This window comes from Adiantum capillus-veneris, chromosome 18 (genome assembly GCF_014529385.1).
Source record: "Adiantum capillus-veneris isolate H3 chromosome 18, ASM1452938v2, whole genome shotgun sequence".
NCBI lineage: Eukaryota > Viridiplantae > Streptophyta > Polypodiopsida > Polypodiales > Pteridaceae > Adiantum > Adiantum capillus-veneris.
In genome coordinates this window covers 110,036,782-110,057,480 of record NC_140948.1, presented here as the reverse complement: position 1 = coordinate 110,057,480, position 20,699 = coordinate 110,036,782, and the positions used below count along the sequence as shown (strand labels likewise).

Below are 20,699 nucleotides of genomic sequence, written 5' to 3'. Positions count from 1 at the left end.
CAAGAAAACAAAAACAAGAACCTTGAAGAAGTTAACTCCAACTCGGAAAAGTTTATTTTGGCCCATTGCCTTCCCACTTCCAACTTGCCTTCCCACTTCATAACAAAACAGCAGCCCAATGGTCTACAATGTGCCCTACTAGAGAGAGCTACATCAAGATGTGGGACTCTCCCAATGAAAAAGTAAGAAATGTACAATGACGGCTAAATCAAGATCCCTCCGCACTGTCAGTGTGTGACAACCCAGCCGTGTTGCGTACTCAAAAAAGGGGGTCCCTAGGTGATGGGTTACTGTAAAAGGATCCTGCCAAAATCACTCTCACTACATACGCACGAGAGGGCAGCTCTCCCAAGCCCATAAATGCCAATGTCCTAACTCAAGAATTGACAGGTCAGGTCTATCACACAGGTCCTACCACTGATGCCCACAACTCGGATCTGCTGAAAGCAACACTCGGCCACCTAAAGCCTCAACAATGACTCTGTGGAGATGGCCCTCTCTCTGAACCTCCAAGAACAAGTAGAATCCTGTGTCTCAGCAAGCCCTAACTGCAATGAGGACCTCCAGTCGAGTGAAAGCCCCCATCCAGCCACTGGCTTAAGAGAGATGTGCCACTCTGCTCCTATGGCCTCTACAATATCTTGACACATGCTCTGCACCCCCCTCATGTCTTGCAGCTGAAGGCTCTGAACCTCCTCAGAAGTGCTATAAACTGCCATCAGTCCCCAAAAGTGCAGGCTAGACCCTCTGCCATGGGACCCCAAGAAACATGAGGTCGGCTACCAACCATGTGACCTCGTTGTGTGCTGACGAAGGGGTTCCATGTAAGTCACTGCCTCCGGTGCTCCTCAATGCATGTGGGCAAGTACTGCTCAAGGCCACTCCGCAGCTGCTCCCAAGACTGAAGGACACTCATAGCAAAATGATCCTCCCATCTCTCTCTATGAAAAGCCAATGAATGGAAGAGCTCCATGGGCCACCCGTCTATGGGACCCGGGCACGAATCCTGTGAAGCGATAGCTCCTTTTAGGGCTCCTCCCCTGGAAGGAGACCTCTGACAATGAGCTTTCCAAGGACGGCTCTACTCTCTCATGCTAGGTCAATGATCTCTAACCCTCCCCAAGCCTCAAGGACCTGCCAGGAAAGTTTGGCCTGAGCAAACTGTGTATCTCGCCATGACCACAAAAAGTTCCTGATCAACCTCTCCAACTGGCTGATGCAAGAACTCGAAAAAATCCAGCAAGACGTGATGTACCACATAGTAGCCAGAAGCACCTGGTTGGCCACGACAGCCCTACCAGCAACAGAAAGCCGTGTCGAGCTCCAATGGCGCAATTTCCTCCTCATTGTAGGAGAGGAGCAAGCTGCTCTAGTGACAAATCCAAACCAACCTGACAGCCCAAGTATCGAACTGGTGTCCAGCAAGATCCTCTCTGGGATGTGGAGCATGAGATTGTCACTGTGCTGTCTATCTGGCAAAGTAAGAATCAATGGTGCATGATCTGAAAAAGTAGTCCTTGCCAAAATGCATACTGAACTATCCATATCACAGATGTGGTCACTGCATAAAAACGATCTATCCCGGATAGATTCGCATCTCCTACTTTGCGGTCGGACCGAGAGAAAGAGAGACTCAATCCACCACCCACAAGGCGTCTATGAAGCTCCTGTCGTCGTCTACCCCTCTGGCGTAACAACTGGGGTCCATCAAGTCCATGCACATTCCATGCGACTATCCCCCTAGCGTCAGTGAGAGAAAATTGATGCAGCCGCAGCAAACGAACCTGGAAATTTTCGAGGCCGGTTTGAATGGGGAGTAATCCGCATCCAATTGACCTCAGGACAAGCGTTGCTTCATCACATGACACACCATATCCCAAGATGCATGTGCAGTCCTTCGGGACACATTCTCTACGCAAGAATCCTCATGAGTATATACATAGCATAGTGGGCACTGGGCATCCGCAAACAAATGAACCACAATATGTCTACATCTTGTAGTATCAGGCTTTGACACCGTGGCGAGTGGCCACAAGGTCTATATCAAGTTTGTGATCCCAAGGTCTCCCGTGGGTGAGAAAACTCTAGGGCCTCGGTCCGCAACCACCCAAGTACTTTGTCCATAGTCCAATCCTGCTGATCCTTGCCAAACAATGGAAAAGAAAAACCCACCACTCTAGCAAGGATGCTTGTCTCTCAACTTCAAAACAGAGCATGTGCTCAAAAGCAGGCAGCATCGAGGTTGGCAAAAGGGTCACCAAGAAACCACATGAAAGAATATCTGAAGAGATCCTACCGCTTGTCGACGTCAAAACTGGATAGCCCTCTGGGGATAGTCCCATAGACTAAAGTCTAAACCACGAGGGTAGCCTGAGGACAGGCTGTCCCTCTCGGATCATTCTTCTTGCAGGAAATGTGTTGCCCAACAATTGTCGTGCAAGGGGGAGGGTCGCTTACGTCCCGATGGTGGAAGAGGGGTGGAAGAAGGGGGGGGTGGAGAAGGTGGAGAAGACTCGGGCGGGGGGGGGGGCCTCCCACGGAAAGGAGGGAGCCTGGGGTAAGTCTGAGCTGTCATCCTGTTGTAGAGGGTCAAAAGCACTTTCCCGTGGGAACCCATTCCTGTCGAGTTGTAGTAGGCCGACCGCCAGGGTGGCCACTGGGACAAGCCCGATCCTATCGATGGCAACCAGGGACCTACTGCCATCCCTCATCTACCTGAGCACTAGTTGATGCTGCTCTTGTACCTATGGGGCTCTCGTGGGCTCGAGGCGGCAGGGGGGGGGGGGGGTCGGTCTTAGACCCATGTGACTGTCCAGCCATGGTGGGTTGCGGCTGTGGAGTAGGTCGAGCTCTCTTGCATGGACAGACCTTCGCGAGATCGCCCATCTGTATGAAAATAAAGCGTTGGCTCTGGAGACCCACGTACTACACGGTCTGGCGAATCCACCTGCCACTAACCCTAGGCAGTAAAACTACCTTCGGGACATGTGGGTATCACGAACCAAGACCCAAACTATCGATAGTCCCACGGCCTTAGCCGCAAATGGCATTGTTGTGCAAGGACACTCCAAGACCATCCCGATAGTAGCAGAACCAATCTTGAACAGCAATGGAAGGTACTCGCATCGTAGGCCGGGGAAACAGACAGAGGTAGGAAGGTATGCCTCCTCCACAAGAAAATCTGACGTCAAATCAAACCATGGCATCACTGTCAGATGTAAGGTGCAGCGGAATGAATGTTTGAACTTGGCTCAAGATGAGTGCTCCGAACGGTGCTCAAGGTTCCTTTTGTTCTTATGGAAGGTAGAGCCTTCCGTTCTTAATGAGAGAGTGCTATGATCACAAACAAAGTGAATGGACACTGTGCGTGCAAGTGTATGAGACTGAGAGATAGAGAGAGAAGAGAGATACGACACCAAAGATGCTGTAAAACCCTCCTCCGAAGGCCCCACCCTCGTCGACGAGAGTGGTCTACTTATGATTGCACAAACTGGTACATGTGACTAATGCAAATCTAGGCTATGTCGGCGATGACGACGGGCATGGCGAAACCGACCTAAGGGCTGAAATCTGCAATCTTTTATCTGCTGTCCAAAAACGCTATGTGTTGAAATCTACGGCAATCCAAAAACGTTGGCTTTGGGGCTGATTCTGCTGATCTTTGTCGCTGAAATTCTGCAGGTCTTAGGGCTGAAAACTGAACTTCTTTTATGGCTGAAAACGCTGATTCGATGTTGCTTTACTGCTGAAAAATGCCAGCCAGAAAGGGAGGGCGATCTGGTGTGCAAAATGCTAGGGCTGCCATCTGGAAATGCTAGGTGCTGGGACTTCTTGCGGTGAAGGTCTTCATGATGAAAACGCTAGGCTGATGCAGATGAGGGCGATGATGCTTGATGATGCAAAACGCTAGGTTGAGTCCTTCTTGCTTGGAGGGGAGACCACCAAGTTCTTGCTTGAGAAGTTGCCTATTGAGCTTGGCTCATGTGCCTCTTCTGCCAGAAAGTGCTAGCTTAGGTTTGCTTATATACAAACTTACTCAATTTGCCCTCCTAGTACGTCAGTGTATGCATCACCTAGAGGACAGTCCCGGATGATGACATATGGGAGTTTTCCAAGGATGGTAACATTATCATCCTAGGAGACTTCAATGATACTTCAGAGGAGATGCTTAGGGAGCTTGGTGTTATAGAGATGGGCCTATCCAGACTATCACAGGATGAGGAGCACACTGAGTATGGCCGATAACAAACATGGGGGATGCACATGGATTGGCCATTTTGAATGGCCTACAAAGATCTCCTCCAGCGGGAGGTCTTACATGTTTTCCATATCAACAAGGGGCTAGTACAGTGGATTATGTTATGGCTCAGCTACGTCTCATTCCATTTTTAAAAAAATTTCATGGTGGGTACTAGGCCAGTTGGAGTAGCAGTTGATCATGCTATCTTGTCTTTCACTCTCATGTTTCAGTTCAACACAACTCCATTAGGAGGGGTCTCCACACACACTCGGTATACCTTCATGAGGGAGACAGATTCCGTGCACCTTGATGAGATATACAGGCAGCTATGCACTCAGGAGCCAGGAAGGCCACTAGATGAGCTCACTCAGATATTGATAGAGACGCTCCATGATGCAGCATCAGAGGCATATCCCCACAGTTAGCATACACGGAGACGATCTGGGAGCATGCCCCAAAACAACTGGTATAATGAGGAGTGTAGAGAGATGAGGATCAGACTTCGAAGGGAGGTGCTCATCAGTATTATCACACATAGACAATCACGGATTATCTTTTTCTGCCTATGCGACAAAAGAGGGCTTATATATCTTAGTTAGAGAGGGATCTACATCAGCTATTTATGAATCAAGACTCAGGCGAGGCATGGAGGCTATTCCAGGAGCATTCACCACCACCAGCCATTACTTGCACAGAGACATGGGGGGAATATGCCACATCTCTCTACACGGCATCAGGGCAGCCACCTTTGCCGGACCCACCAAAGACATGCCCAAAGACATGTACTTTCTTTCCAGCTGCTGAGAGGGTAAGGAAAGCCATTGACAGGATGAAGACAGGGAGAGCACAAGCTCATGATGGTCTAGTAGCAAAGCACTTCATCCATGCCAGAGAAATGCTTGCAGAGCTTCTTGCTATGATGTTTAATCGAGCCATGTATGAGGGTTTTACTGAACTTGGAATATGTCCACGATTGTGCCTATTTTCAAGTCCAAAGATCCCATGATTCTAGGGAATTATCGCACAATCATGGTTGTTCACACATTGGCCAGGTTGTATGCATCTATTTTTGAGCAGGAGCTGAGTAGATGGGCAAAGAGAGAGGGCATACGAGCATCAAGGCAAGCAGGATTCAGGAGACGTTTCTCTACTCTAGACCAGATTCTGACACTCAAGAGCTATTATTGAGGGTAGACACCATGGTAGGAGGATCTATTGTAGCTTTGTGGATTTCCGCAAAGCTTTTGACACAGTGCCGAGATCCAAACTTATATGTAATGTAGACTACACGACATGGGTATGCCCATAGAGCTGATATGGGAGATCTTGGCTTTATATAGGACAATGGTGGGGCGAGTACGCACTACTGAGGGCATGTTTGACATGGTCGACTCCACTATTGGGGTGAAGCAAAGATGCCCCCTATCTCGGACTCTATTTGGGATATATGTGGATGAGTTTTCAAACTGTGCAGAGCGAGAGGGAGACAGAGTGGCTCAGCTAGCAAGGACATGGATTCCATTGTTGTTATATGCTGATGATATTGTGCTGATTTCAGATTCTCTAGAAGGGATGCAGCATCATTTGGATGCATTACATGTGTTTGCCCAGAATAGTGGAATGTCAGTGAACCTTGGTAAGACCAAGGTAATGGTGTTTAACACCACGGCACAGTGGGTTAGGAGTAATCAGCTCCCACCTTTACGTATGGTCGAGAGACTGTGGAGTATACAGATGCATATACCTATCTTGGGGTGGTTTTCAATGGCCCAGGATTCTCCTTGAGGAGAGCAGCAAGAGACGAGACTGACCGTAGCTTATGCAGCATTAGGGAGACTTGAGAGGATGTGTTCGCAGGTTCAGTTTCAGGAACCTCGAACAAAGCTCTGGCTATTTGACACTCTAGTGGCTTCAACTAGAGTTCAGATATGGGGACCCTCGGTGGATCACCATGGCAGATCTGGTACCAGTGATGGATGGAGATGTATGGAGAGGCCTCTAGTCTCTATGATTTCTCAAATGCTTCGGGCTAAGGCGTCAGTGCCACATGACATTATTTGAGCTGAGCTAGTTGCTCCTCCCCTCGTGGTCGAGGCACTTACTAGGTCAGTATCCTTCATGCACAGTTTATGGAACCTCCGCAGAGACAGATATGCTCGGCTAGCCCTTGGATCCTCCAGGTAGCTCACGCTGTAGGGAGATACAACATGTTGGTAAGGGCAGATGACATCCTGGTTTTGGTTACATGGGTTCAGCATGAACAGATTGCCTCCTTTCCAGTACTCCTTGGATGCACCCTCCCTATCTATAACACGGACAGAGATCACGGCTCTATATGTCAGGATCTGATTCAGCTAGATACCAGGAGCACATGGATACAACCGATACATGAGTTGGGCACAAAGATGGCTTTCTATAGAGAGCATCTTTTCCAACTCACAGAAGACAGATTTGCGACTAGGCCTAGATACATGGATACACACTTATCTCATGGGATACGGTGTGCTATTGGCCAGATACGCACATCCTCGCATCAGCTTCAGATCGAGACTTTTAGATTTCGAGTGCCAACAGAGGCCAGGATATGTCATTTATGGAATACTGAGCCAGAAACAGAGCTGCACTACATATGTCACTCCCCGGTGTGTACTATGAGATCCGTGGAGGCTTTCACTGCTTGTTCAAAGAGGGTTTCGGACCACTTTCTAGAGTCATGAGATACCCAGACCACAGATGCCTAGGTCTGTTTTTACTGGAGCTACGCAGACATAGAGAGAGCTTACTGAGGACATCAAGGGAGATGCCATCTCAGAGGCAGATCACATATTTCTTTACACCAGACAGTGAGCAGCCAAAGGAGGGCTCACCACAACAGAGCTCGGCTTCAGATCACACCCACACCAAAGGTACATTGATCGATCGGGCGATTGAGCTAGGGAGATCAAGACGCCCACGACCACGGGGGGCTTCACAGTACCGGAGGAGGCTGCAACAGAGGATCCAGATCACCATAGCCCGACATGCGAGGCGCCCAGTCAGAGTACTAACTATGGAGGATATTGACGAGATTTGCCACCAACCGATGAGGGATCTCCTTTGAAAACCCCCCGTCCCCCCCTTTTAGTTGTACTCAAACATTGTACTAGATTCATCACTTGTAACTTTTTTGGTCTCATAGGTCACTTTGGCCTTCTGTAAACGTTAATATAATATTTCATCTCTCTCTCTCTCTCTCTCTCTCTCTCTCTCTCTCTCTCTCAATATGAAGAGGGTAAGGAGGGGTGGCATGTATGATCAAGAAAGGGGTGTAGGATTTTGTATCGATTGTACAGATGACAAGCACAAATGTTAGCGACAGATTGGCTGCATTTTTGCAGCGAGATCTATGTTTTTGCAGCCAGCTTTCAGTCCTTGTTTCAGCCCCATATCTACCCCTTGGTGCCATCAGCAATCCCAGATCGAGAAGGATCCAAAGGTGCATCAAATCAGCCCCGGAGGTGCTTCATCTTGAAGAGTTACAGCAGTGACATTCCACATTCAAGTCAGTAGAGTCTGCACTGAGGTATTGCATGTGTGTACATTCCATTTATGCAATCAAAAGCAAATACCATATAGGCAACGGTGAGGGGTCCCTTGAGAGGGTTGGTGTTAGATTTACACCACTTTGCTACTTACAGGTCTAGGATATACATGTACGGCTAGTATGTCTCCGGGCTGGCCACCCATACCCTAGGTTGTACCTGGTCGGGTTGTCCGAGGTTGGGGTCGGCCGCTGTTGTGCCGCTCCGCTCCCATGACAAGAAAATGAGCAAAGGAATGCCAATCAAGTGTATTCGAATCCTGCATGATTGTTCAACAGTTATAAGGGCTTGCTAACAGGCCACTTTTTAAGCTAAAAGTGTACCAGATGGGGCTCTAAGGGCCAAAAGATGTCTTGGTAATGGTAAACAATGACTATGCTTGAAGTGGTCATAGCAAGATTTTTATTAATCAGAGTTGAAGTACTTGAAGGGCTCTACGTGCCTGTCTTTACGGCTCGTCAATCGGAGCTATGGATAAAAACTTATGACAGTTTTAAGTTGAGTAGGTAGCAGATCCGTACCGGATTGCGCACCTACTGATAAAAGGTCAAAGATGAAAGGAATGCATGGGTCCGAAGTGCTCACTTCCAGGAGCATGTCGGTCTTTCCAATTCATCAATCGGGGTTTCGTTTGGTAAGATATGGCCAGTTTAAGTATCGCCGGGGGCCGGTTCCAAACCGCCCTGGTCGCCTTGATCAGTCAAATTCATCTGGCTTAATGCAGTGCGGTGCCGATGTGTATGCCAAATGTGGGCCGATGCGGAAGCATTTTTTATAATATGCCTAGCCTTGACGGACACTGATACTTGCATCCTGGAAGCTATGGTGCCATTCAACACACTAGAGTGGGCAGTAGAATTCACGGTGATATTGCTAATCAGTGGATGTTGGGAAATGATGTCATGGAGGCAATGCCTTGGTCAATATGTATGTCCAAATGTAGTGCTCTTGAGCTGAGTGGCCGCCCGCAATAAGAAGGGCCGCCCACTAAACTTGGCCACCCAATGGCTATGGCCGGTATGTGAGCCTAAGGTGATGCCCTTCAAACCATGGCCAAGGGCCCACTTAAACCTAAGGTGCCCAAGGGCAAAAGGCCGCCCATTTAACCTAATTGGCCGCCCGCCCAAGCAAGGGATTGGCAAACCGTCCAAGCCAACCAAGGCCACCCATTTTAAGGGTTTTTTAATGTGAAGAGAAGCAAAAAAAGGCATGGCGGCAGCTGCACCGACGAGGAGGAAGCTCGAGCGCTCATGCTGGCCAGCATGGCGCTCAGATGCCCTCGCTGCCGCAGAAGCCAAAATTGCTGGAAATCTCCTCGCGCAGGTTTTCGGCACCAGGCACGCTAGTTTTCGGGCAACTCCAAATCCGCTGCCATGTCATCGGGGGGGGAACCCATTAGCGACATCGCTAATGGGTGCATGCAAGGTATAAAAGAGAAGGGGGGTTCTCTTTGAGAGCTCTCGTGTGATTTTTTTTGGCTCATCTCTTTCATTTGGAGGGCTCTCTCTCCAGGGAGAAGCTAAGCCAAAGCCCGCTTAACTTAAGCAAAGCACTTTAGCCAGGATTATCAAAGTATAAGCCTAGCTTTCCAAAGCTCTTGATCTAATTACCTAGCCGGAGTGCTCGCTACTGCTGCTCGCCCCCCCCTTGCTGCGCCATCGCTACCCTCTCCCCCCCCCCACCCGCTGCCCCCCCTTGTTTTCGCGCTGCCCCAAAGGCTGCCCGCTGCCCTCCTCTCGCGTTGCCATCCCCACCCCATCCCCCCGCTCGCTGCCGCTTGTGCACCCGCACATTACCCGGTTGCCCACTTCGCCCTCGCCGTCCCCCCATCCCCCCCCCCCCCGTCCTCTTCGCTCCCGAAGGTCTTCTGCACTTGGCTCGGCAACGCTTTCTCTTCGGACAAGTGCTTGGCGTACTCGTTCGCATATTTTCTTCACCGCCCGCTTCTTCGACTCAGCAGTAGACACAGATGGAGGCTCCAGCTCCACCTCAGAGGGACTCGCCTGAAGCCCCCTCGCTCGACCCCGCTGAGCCCACCATTCGACTTGCTCTTTCGCCGACAGAGCAAGCGAGCCTTGCCGCAGAGGTAGAACGCTTGCAGGCAACTTCTGTCATCTGCAAGGTTCTCGGCACCCGTCCTAGCAGAGGAGAGCTGCGAGACCTTCTCCAGGCCCACCTCCTCGCAGAGGTGGGCGAGGTCTTGGATGTCCAGATTCTCGAACGGGGGTACTACCAGATTGAGTTCGAGACTTTCGAGATGGCCTCCAAGGTCATAGCTATGAGTCCATTGGCCATCCGAGCATCACACGCCCACTTTCGACAGTGGCGACTTGGTTTTGACCCGACTTCGAATGTGCTAGTAGAGGAGGCAGACATCCCCATCTCAGTCTGCTTTCCGGGTTTACAGAGGGAGTACCTTCCACTTCTCTTCAGGATTGGCTCCGCCATCGGGACTGTCCTAGAGACACCTCGTACGCCAGCATCAGTAGCTGCCAAGGCGGCTCGCATCCCTTCAGTTCGAGTTTTGGTCAGAGATACCCACACGCTCCCGAAGGTCATCCTTCTGCCTCGGGTGAGTGGGGGTTGGTTTAGACAGAGTGTGGAGTACTCGGGTCTCCCGAACCAGTGCTTCATTTGCAGACAGATGGGCCACCTAGCGAAGGCCTGTCCACGGAGGAGACCACGACCTGCACTTCAGCCTCAGCCCCAGCCTACCAAGGCTGGGCCGCAGCCACAGCCAGCGACACAGCGCACAGATTCAGAGCCACCCTCCGAGCCTGGGGCTCCAGCGGAGGAGGGGTGGCAGCAGGCCCGTGGCCGTCAACGCCAAGGGCCACAGAGACAGCCTGGCACTCAGAGTGGCCCTCAGGTGCCTACTTAGCAGCAGTGGGTCCCCACGGGGAACCGCTTTGGTCCTCTTCAGCAGGAGGAGCCCCCTACGCCAGCCTCCACCTCCACCTCACCCTCGCCAGCCGCTCCGCCTTCCGATTTTCCCTCCTCCTCCTCATCCCCTCCCTCGCCCAGGAGCTTGCTTGCACAGAGGAGAGGCGCCATGAGTTTGCCTTTCACCGACAGGCATCTCAGTGGACTCAGGTGGGTGACAGAGTGACAGGTGCTTTTTTTGAGACAGTGGGACCTCGGCACTCGCATGCCAAGGTCAATCAGTTGAGGAGACCCAATGGGTCAGTTGTTTGTGAGCCAGAGGATATACGTGCAGTTGCTACTGACTTTTACCGTGAGTTACTGTCGGCTGAGCCCGAGTCAGAGAGACGGGATGCATGTAAGGAGCAGGTTTGGGCACAAATGCCTTGTCTTGTGACTGAGGAGATGCGCCAGAGGCTAGAGATACCTCTTCAGCTTGAGGAGCTGCACACGGCTCTTAGGGCTCTTTGGGCACAAATGCCTTGTCTTGTGACTGAGGAGATGCGCCAGAGGCTAGAGATACCTCTTCAGCTTGAGGAGCTGCACACAGCTCTTAGGGCCCTCCCTCGTGGTAGCTGTCCAGGTGAGCATGGGCTGACTCCCAGCTTCTTCTTGGAGTACTGGGACCTGCTTGGCCCAAATCTTTGTAGTGCCTTTCAGTACATTTTGCACACAGGAGTGATGCCAGATAGCATGAGTGAGGGCCTGATTTACCTCATTCCAAAGGAGGGTGGCTCCTTGGATGAGATTCGACAGTGGCGCCCCATCACCATTCTCAACTCAGCCTACAAAATTCTTGCCAAGGCTTTGAGTTTGAGGATTCAGCCACTTTTGGAGAGCCTTATACATGGGACTCAGACAGGTTTTGTCAAGGAACGCAGTATCCTTGACAACATCTTCACTTTTTGGGAGGCTTCTGCCCTTGCACGGCTCCGTGGGGAGGACCTTGTGATTCTTCTTCTCGATTTTGAGAAGGCATACGACAGAGTTGACTGGGACTTTCTAGAGGGCACGCTACACAGGATGGGCTTCTCAGATGCTTGGATCAGAGGGGTGTCAGCTTTGTACAGACAGGCTCACAGTCAGGTGTTGTTGGCAGGAGGTAGAGGTGAGCGCTTCATGCTCACACGTTCGGTCAGACAGGGTTGTCCTCTTGCCCCTTTTCTCTTTCTGTTCTATGCGGAGGCGATGAGCAGATTTTTGGTGTCACAGCAGGTTGGTTTGAGAGGCTTAGCACTCCCTATACGGGGAGATAAGCTTCTGGACGCTGAGTTTGCCGACGACTCAGCCTTGTACTTAGAGGGCCAGGAGGCCAATCTACACAGATGTGAGCAAGCTTTGGAGACCTTCTGTTGTGCATCGGGCGCATTGATCAACTGGAGAAAGACAGTGGCTTTCTCGGTTGGCAGTGCTCCTGTGCCAGATTGGATGACAGGAGAGGGTTTCAGGTGGATTCCTCTAGGGACTGCAGTTCGGTACTTGGGTTGTCAGGTTGGTCTGGACTTGTCCCCCGAGCAGCAGATTGCTCCTCTTCTCCTGTCCATCAGGAGAAAGCTATTACATTGGAGCTCAGCACGACTTTCGCTGGCTGGTAGAGTAGTAGTTGCCAACCAGGTGTTGTTGGCGACTATGTGGTACATCACTTCTTGCTGGATCTTCTCGAGTTCTTGTATCAGCCAGGTAGAGAGGCTGATCAGGAAGTTCCTTTGGTCAGGTCGTGATACTCAGATTGCCCGAGCCAAGGTGGCTTGGTCGGTCATCACACTTCCTTGTTCTCAGGGAGGGCTTGGGATAATTGATCCTGCACAGCAGAGCAGAGCCCTTCTTGGGAAGTTTGTCGTCAGAGGACTTCTTCCAGGCGAGGAGCCTTGGAAGGAATTCTTGTTGCAGAGGCTTCGTGCCAGGGTGACTCAGTCAGGAGGCCCTTGGCAACCTTCGACCAGATGGATCTTTTCAAAGCTGCGCCAAGTTGGTTTGAGCAGGAGACTGGAGGACAGATTCGCTGTGAGTTTGCTTCGATCTTGGGAGCTCTTACAGCGTGGCCTAGAGCAGAGACAGCCGACGTGCACGGAGGAGCGCCTACGGCAGCCCCTCGTCTGGAACCCCATGGTTAGCACTCAGAGAGGCCACTTGGTTGGGAGTCGGCCTCATGTTTCTTGGGGTCCCATGGCGGCAGGTCCAGCACGTTCTCTAGGTGACTGGCTAGAGTTCACAGGTTTGTCAGAGGAGGTGCAGGCTGTCCAGCTACAGGGCATGAGAGGGGTGCAAAGCATGTGTCAGGACATCTCAGAGTCAGTTCCAGCTGAGTGGCTCACGCCTCTCGAGCTTGTAGCACCCCGATGGATGGGATCCTTCACACGACTGGAGGTTCTGATTTCAGTCAGGGCTTGCTCAGAGACTGTCCCAACCCTGTTCTTCGAGCTTCAGAGTGGGGGACGATTACAGCGAGTTGCAGTAGAGGCCCCGCATGTAGCAGAGTGCTGTTTCCAGAGGATCAGAGTTGTGGGCATCTGTGGGAGGACTTGCGTCATAGACCCTGACCCAGCAGCTCTTGAGACTGGACACTGGAGGCTATGGGCTTGGGAGTGTTGTCCACTGGCACGAGTACAGTGGGATCCTGGTGAGTGGCTATGGAGGGACCCCTTCTCTTCTGCCGACCGCCCAGGAGTCCCCTTCTTTCAGTACACTGTTCGGCTTGGACGTCATATACTTGCAGCACAGAGAGAGGCCCGCCCCACTGCAGCACGTCATTGGCAGGAGGAGGTGTCACCAGCGTGTGACTACTATCTATCCTTTTTGTTGATTTCTTTCTTATTATCTATTTACTTTCACTTTTTGGAAACACCCCTCGGGAAATCTAACTGCCCTGCATTGCATAGCTAGTGTGGAACTGTCCAGAGGGAGTCCAGGCCTGAGGGCAAGAGAGCATTAAGGTTGGACAAGGACTATGGTTAGCCAAGTGGGGTCATTGACTAGCCAAAGTGGAATCCTTTGCTACAGAGGCTACATTTCAGTTCTGGATGTGGCCACAGTGTACAAAGAGGGTCGGATGACCTAGAAAGATACCATGGCAGCATCTCCTAAAATTTAGGAAATTGCTATTTTGGGACCTGAAAATGTGTTTGCGTCATTACCTCCGGAATGACAAGGGGAACATTTTCTTACTCTGCCGTGAAGTCAACTCAGCAACCGGTTGGGAGATTTTTAGGCGGTAACCCCGAAACGAGAAAATGCTTCTAAATGTGCCAAGTGGCACCTTTTGGTGCACTTTCCTCATGCAAGAGAAGGGGGCGCTGAATTTTAAGCTGGGAGAGGCTCATTTTCAGATTTTGTCACAGGTTAAGAGCTATGGAGTGCTTGCTTTCCCTCCTATGTACAGTGCGGTGCCAGGAGTGATGCCCTGCACGCTACGCACTGCCCTCTCTCTCCTCTATGGCAGTATGTTATGCCCCTCTAGTGGGCTTTTCATTTGACCAATTTACAGTTGTGTGGGTTCATGCACGATTGTCGAGGCAAGAGCCTCTTGCACAGGTACTGGATTAGCTAGCGGCTAATCCCCCGCAGGTACAGGTGAATTCGGAGAGGTTTCACGCCAGAAATCTCGTCCGATTCAAAGGGCAAGTAGCCCTACAGGTGCGAGAGCTCGAGGACTTGCTACGGATGCGACCGGCATGCGAAACGGAGCCCGAAACAGTAAATTACAGCCTGCTGTGTATTTTTGCAGGTTTAGGGTTTTGGCCCTAAACGGACCCTAATACCCCCAGGAGGTTCGGGGACGCGAGGGGACCGCTGTACAGGTGATCTGGCGCATTTTCGGGGCTGAAAACAAAGAATTCAGCGTGCTGCAGATTCTCGCCAGGTTTTGCAAAGTGCCTGTATGCGTCGGGAAAGTCAGTCAATGCGTGGGAATACTGACTGTGAAGTGTCCTAGTACAGTTATGCTGCCGAAATCGGGCTGGAACAGTGGAAATTCAGCCGAGTTTGTGCGGGGCAGCTTGTAGGGATTCACAACGTTTATTCCCTCTTTTGAAGAATAAAGAAATACCAAAAGGGGCCTAAGTTAGGGGCCAATCTGGTGTCGGTCTACTCATACAGGTGCAATCTAGCAGCCTGTATCCCTTTTCCCCGTGTTGTGTCTTGAAAGTACAGGTAAAATAGACGACTAATAATGGGTGAAAGCTAAATCAAGGTTTGAAGTAAAGTCTACCGCCTTTTTTGGATTGAATAGGCCGGTTACATGGTTCCATCGACGGGATTAAATCGCTTTTTCCCATCGAAGTGAGCCTTGGTCAGTTTTGGGCTTGAAGACACAGGGGATCATAGACCAGACACAGGGAATTGCAATTATGGCTGACAGACCAGATAATGTGACTGAAGAGGTTTCCTCTTCACAGGGGCAACAGACACATGAATTGGGTGAGTCCTCAAGACCACCACAGACGAATGATGATATATTCAGGACCCAATTGGCTACTGTTGTGGCTATGTTCACACAAGTAATGCAGAATCCGAGGTTTTTAGCCTTTCTGCACCTTCCGGTTCCGTCTCAGCAAGTTGGGTCACTGGATCATATTCAAAAGCCTGTTAAGGCTCGAGCACGGGTGATTCATACTGCAGAGTCAATGGAAACACCTGTACACTTGACAGAGAACATGCAGTCTCCACAACCTGTGCCTAAGGTGCAAGAACAGGTGGCTGAGATGCCAGTCTCTCAAGCTGTACGAGTTCAGCCCGCCACCTTTCAGCAGCCTATAGCTGGTTCTAATGGGCAGGGAAGCAACCTACAGGCTATGCAACATGTCTTCCCACCACCTTCAGTACACCCTGGCTATTTTGGAGGTGGATCGGTATTCCAGAGCATGGCTGGTCATGCACCTGGAAATCAGTTTTACACGCCAAGAACAGTGTTCGGGAGTGCTCAAACGATGATGCCTAACCCCATGTATGGTGTCATGGGCATGCTACCAAGGTTTCAGAGCACTCAGGGCCAATTTGGGATGCCACAAGCAAATTTTGGTATGGCTGGAATTACAAATCAGCAGCCAAATATGGCATTTCCAGGTCAAGTTAATAGAGGCCAAGGAACACAGATGAACCCTAACAGTGTTCCCATGTTTCAGTCACTTCCATATGACAATTTAACGCCGCTGGAGAGGCCAACTCCGTACAAAGAAGGTGGCAAAGGTGTGTCTTTCACGACCTTTACAGGGTTTGATGACAGGAAGAAGGCTCTCTCATTCCTCCAGCAGTTTGACAAGGCCTAGCAGTTTGACAAGGCCTATGCAAGGGGAAACTTTACAGAGGCTTCAAAGGTCCGCAAGGCAGCCACTTTCTTGACAGGGAATGCGAGACAATGGTGGACAACTTTATTGCTTCAAGGGCAAGCTCCGTCCACATGGATTTACTATAAGCAGATTTTTGCAGCAGCACCAGCTTAATGCTGCTACTTGCAAGAATCTGGATGATTACAATCGGAAGTTTTGGAAAGCTCTACTTCCAGTAACTTCCTATAGGTTTGTGCCATTGACAGAACAGATTGAAAAATATTGTTGTGGCCTACCTAAAGGATTGAGAAAGTACTTCACGAAGACCAAAGTCACTACTTTGACGCAGCTCATCGAGGTAGCAAACACTGGCAATGGTTTGCTCAAGGGAGAAGATTGTGAATTCAATACTGGCGTCAAGGAAGGATCAGCCAAGAAAAACTCAGCGAAGAAGTATGTTTCCAAGGAGGTTCCTAAAGTGACTCAGGAGCCAGCCAACGCAGGGAAAGGCAAAGCTTCGGCTAAATCAGAAAAGGGACCAGCGAAGAAATGGAAAAGACGTTTTCCTCGCAAGTCTGAAGAGCAAAAGAAGGTCCTGAGGACAGAGAACAAATGCTTTATATGTGAGCAGCCTGGCCACATTGCTTACAATTGTCCTACAAAGAAAAGGCCAACTGATTCTGATGACAAGGAAGACAAGAAAGGAAAGAAGCCCATGGCTGGTCTAGTGCCAGATATGGTGGGCGACAAGCCAAATTCAGATGCAAGTGAGCTTTGCAGAGCATGGGGAAAGGTCAGGGATCAAACAGTGCTTATCTTCTTTGATCCAGGTGCCAAAGCCAACTTCATTTCCCCAGAATTGGCTTCAAAGTTGGGAATCAAACCTGAAGAGACGGGGTATATAGCAGAGGCAGGCTTGGCATGTCCTGGCCATACAGAGGCTGTGACACCCATCAGTGGAAAGTTGCGTCTACATATCCAGTCCTATGTAGATGCTGAAGAATTTTACATCATGCCACTGGACGAATGTGATGTGTTGTTAGGTATTCCTTGGTTATTTCGTGTACAGGGAATCATGGATGCCTACAACAAAAAGATCACTGTACAGAGCACGGGAAAGATTCACATTCTGGATGTAAAGCTTAAAGGGGAGTCTATTCCCACTGTATCAGCTTCTGCTATTACTTCTGTAATGAAAAAGCATCTTTCTGCGTACTTGGTTTTTGCACGTGAAGTGTCAGATTGTGATGAATCAAATTTATCTGTGGTAGATAAAGAAAGGTCAATGTTTTTACAACAGTATAGTGACTGCTTTTCCGATTCATTACCGTCTCAATTACCGCCAGAGAGACCCGAGCACCATGCGATAGATTTGGTGCCAGGCAATAGCCCACCAAATAAGCCTCCGTACAGGGTTAGTGCGGCTCAGCAGAAAGAGATAATGGGCCAAGTACATGAGCTGTTAGTAAAGGGGCTGATTCAGCCCAGTTCATCTCCATTCTGTTCTCAAGTGTTGTTGGTGCAGAAAAAGGATGGCTCATGGCGTATGTGCATAGACTACCGTGCACTGGACAAGAATACCATCAAGAATAGGTTCCCTATACCTAGAATTGATGATATTATGGACAAATTAGAAGGAGCAGCTATGTTTAGCAGGATAGATCTAAAGAGTGGGTACCATCAGATCCGCATTAGATCAAAGGATGTGCACAAGATTGCTTTTAGAACAACGTTTGGCCTTTACGAATTTTTAGTGATGCCCTTTGGTCTCACGAATGCTCCTACTACGTTCAATAGGATGATGGACAGAATTTTCCGTCCACACCAGCAGTTTGTTGGTACATTCTTTGATGACATGATAGTCTACTCAAAGAATGAAGAGGAGCATAGGCATCACTTGGCCATTGTGTTCAAAGAGCTACGCAGTCATAGGTTGCTCATCAATGCAAAGAAAAGTGAGTTTTTTCTGGAAGAGATTCACTTTCTGGGACACATTATCTCAAAGGATGGTGTCAGAATGGATCCTGCAAAAGTTGAAGCGATCAAGTCATGGCCAAATTTGAAGACGGTGCATGATGTCCGAAGCTTCTTGGGACTATGCTCCTATTACAGAAGGTTTATCCGAAATTTCACTGAGATTGCTTCACCTTTACATGCTCTTCAAAAGAAGGCAGTCACCTTTAGATGGACATAGAAAGAGATTTCAGCTTTTAATCTCTTAAAGGAAAAGATGACTTCAGATCCAGTCATTGTGTTGCCAGATCTTAGGAAGTCATTTGTGGTCCAGTGTGATGCCTGCGGTAGTAGCATTGGTGCAGTGCTAATGCAAGATGGCAGGGTAGTAGCCTATGAGAGCAAAATTTTGCAAGGGCCAGAGATGACCATGCAGGTCTATGAGAAAGAGTTACTGGCTGTGATTCATGCGCTCTTAAGTTGGAAACACTACCTGCTAGGTGCAGACTTTGTTGTCCAAACGGACCATTAGACCTTGCGATACTTCTTGACACAGACAAAGTTATCTGAGAAGCATATGCGATGGGCAAATATCTTGTCCATGTTCCATTTTCAGATTGTGCATGTGGAAGGCAAGAAGAACGTTGTGGCTGATGCCTTGTCAAGGAAGCCACAAATTTCAGCTGTGTCGATTCCTTATCATCATGCACTTGATGATATGAGGGAACAGTATGAAAATGATGAAGATTTTGCAAGGGTCTTCGAGCAGCTAATGCAAGGACAACGTCATGAACACTATCTTCTCAAAGATGGGTTCATGATGATGCATGGCAGATTGTGTGTCACAAAGCCATTGCGACGCAAAGTAATGGAAGAGTCATGTCCCACCGTATGCAGGGCATCGTGGTATCTATGCTACAGTTAAAGAGGTTGAGACATTCTTCTATTGGCCTACATTGAGAAGGGATGTGGATGCCTTTGTGCGAGAATGCCTAATTTGCCAGAAGGTCAAGTTTGACAGGCAAAAGGCACCAGGATTATTGCAACCACTACCTATTCCAGATAAACCATGGGAAAGTATTGCTATGGATTTTATCTTTGATCTTCCGAGAACGCAGACAGGAAACGATGGTATTTGGACCATTATTTGCAGATTCAACAAACAGGCTCATTTTATTCCTATCAGGAAGAAGATAAAGCCAGATCAGATGGCACGTTTGTTTATGAGCAATATTTTCAAGTATCATGGCATGCCACAGTCGATTGTTAGCGACCGTGATCCACGCATGACAAGTTTGTTCTGGAGAGGCTTGTTTGAGAATATGGGCACAACGCTCAAATTCTCTTCGTCATTTCATCCTCAAACAGATGGGCAGTCAAAAGAGGCAAATTCTACTGTCCTAGATCTGCTGAAGTGTTATGTGTCAGATCATAAAGGAAAGTGGGAGCATTATTTGCCATTGATGGAGTATGCATACAATAATACAGTGCATTCATCAACTGGCAAGGCACCTTTTGAGATAGTTGAAGGTGGCAAGAAAGTTCCTCCCATACTGCATACAAAGGACAAGATATTTGAAGCAGATAAGTATGTTCAGGACATGGATGAAATGTACAAGAAGGTCAAAGTGGCCTTAGAAAAGACTCAGGCAAAGCAAAAGAAAGCAGCTGATCGTCACCGTCGTGAAGTGGTATATTCACTTGGTGATTGGGTGCTTTTACGCTTTGAAAAGGCAAGGTTAAAGAAGATGAAGGCCAAGGAAAGACTGTTTCCAAAGCTCAGCATGCATTACTATGGGCCTTTTCAAGTGTGCGACATAATCACTGATATTGCATATAGGCTGAAATTGCCTGACAGTTGGAAGATTCACAATGCGTTTCATGTGAGTCTTCTCAGACCCTATATGGGTGATGTGCCAGAAGATATGCCAGCTGAAGATCAGCCGGAAGTCGAGGAACTTGACGAGATCTTGGTCCCGGAACAGATTTTGGCACATAAAGAAAGGAAAGTGAAAGGCAAGGTTGCTAGGCGTTACTTGGTAAAGTTCAGAAACTATCCACCAATGGATGCTAAGTGGATGGAAGAAGGTGAACTTGCAGAGTCACCAACTGTGTTATCACTTTACCTTGAAGCCTTCGGTTTGCAACATACCTTGACCCCTTGAGTTTCAGAGCTACATGGATTGTCAGTGTGACAATGGCTTTTGAAACAAATGATGTACATGGTATTTAAAGTGAGCTCAAATGAAATACCTGTTACATGAATGTTAGAGCTGTACAGATTGTCAGTTTGGCAATTGCTCTTATGAAATGTCCAAAAGTTTGGTTAGTGCTATAGAAGTGAGTACATGTGTAACTGCATTCTTAAACTGTCGGTTTGGGTATGCTCGAAAGTGTTACGGGATCCAACGTGTACTTTAAGACAGTGGCAAAATGTGCAGCTACCATTTTGTCATTGGAAAGTTAGTGACTCAAAGCAATGGCAGAGTGCGCAGCTACCACTATGTCATTCGGACAGGGTTCACACGCAGGCAATACATGTGTCGACGAGGTGTTGAATACACCAGGGTTGACAATGAGCATGTATGTGTCGTATATGTGTCGACAGGTGTTGAATACATCAGTGTTGACTAGGAGCATGTACGACATAGATGCAAACGAGGACGTTTGAGATTTCAAGAGGGGGGTATGTCACCAGCGTGTGACTACTATCTATCCTTTTTATTGATTTCTTTCTTA

At 49.1% G+C, this 20,699-nt stretch overlaps 1 protein-coding gene across 4 annotated transcripts in view; it reads right to left on the bottom strand.

Annotated features, from left to right (window-relative positions):
* The window catches only part of LOC147436197 (uncharacterized), a 124,950-nt gene that overhangs the window by 73,257 nt on the left and 30,994 nt on the right, over positions 1-20,699 (bottom strand). The gene's annotated exons all lie outside the window — the stretch shown is intronic.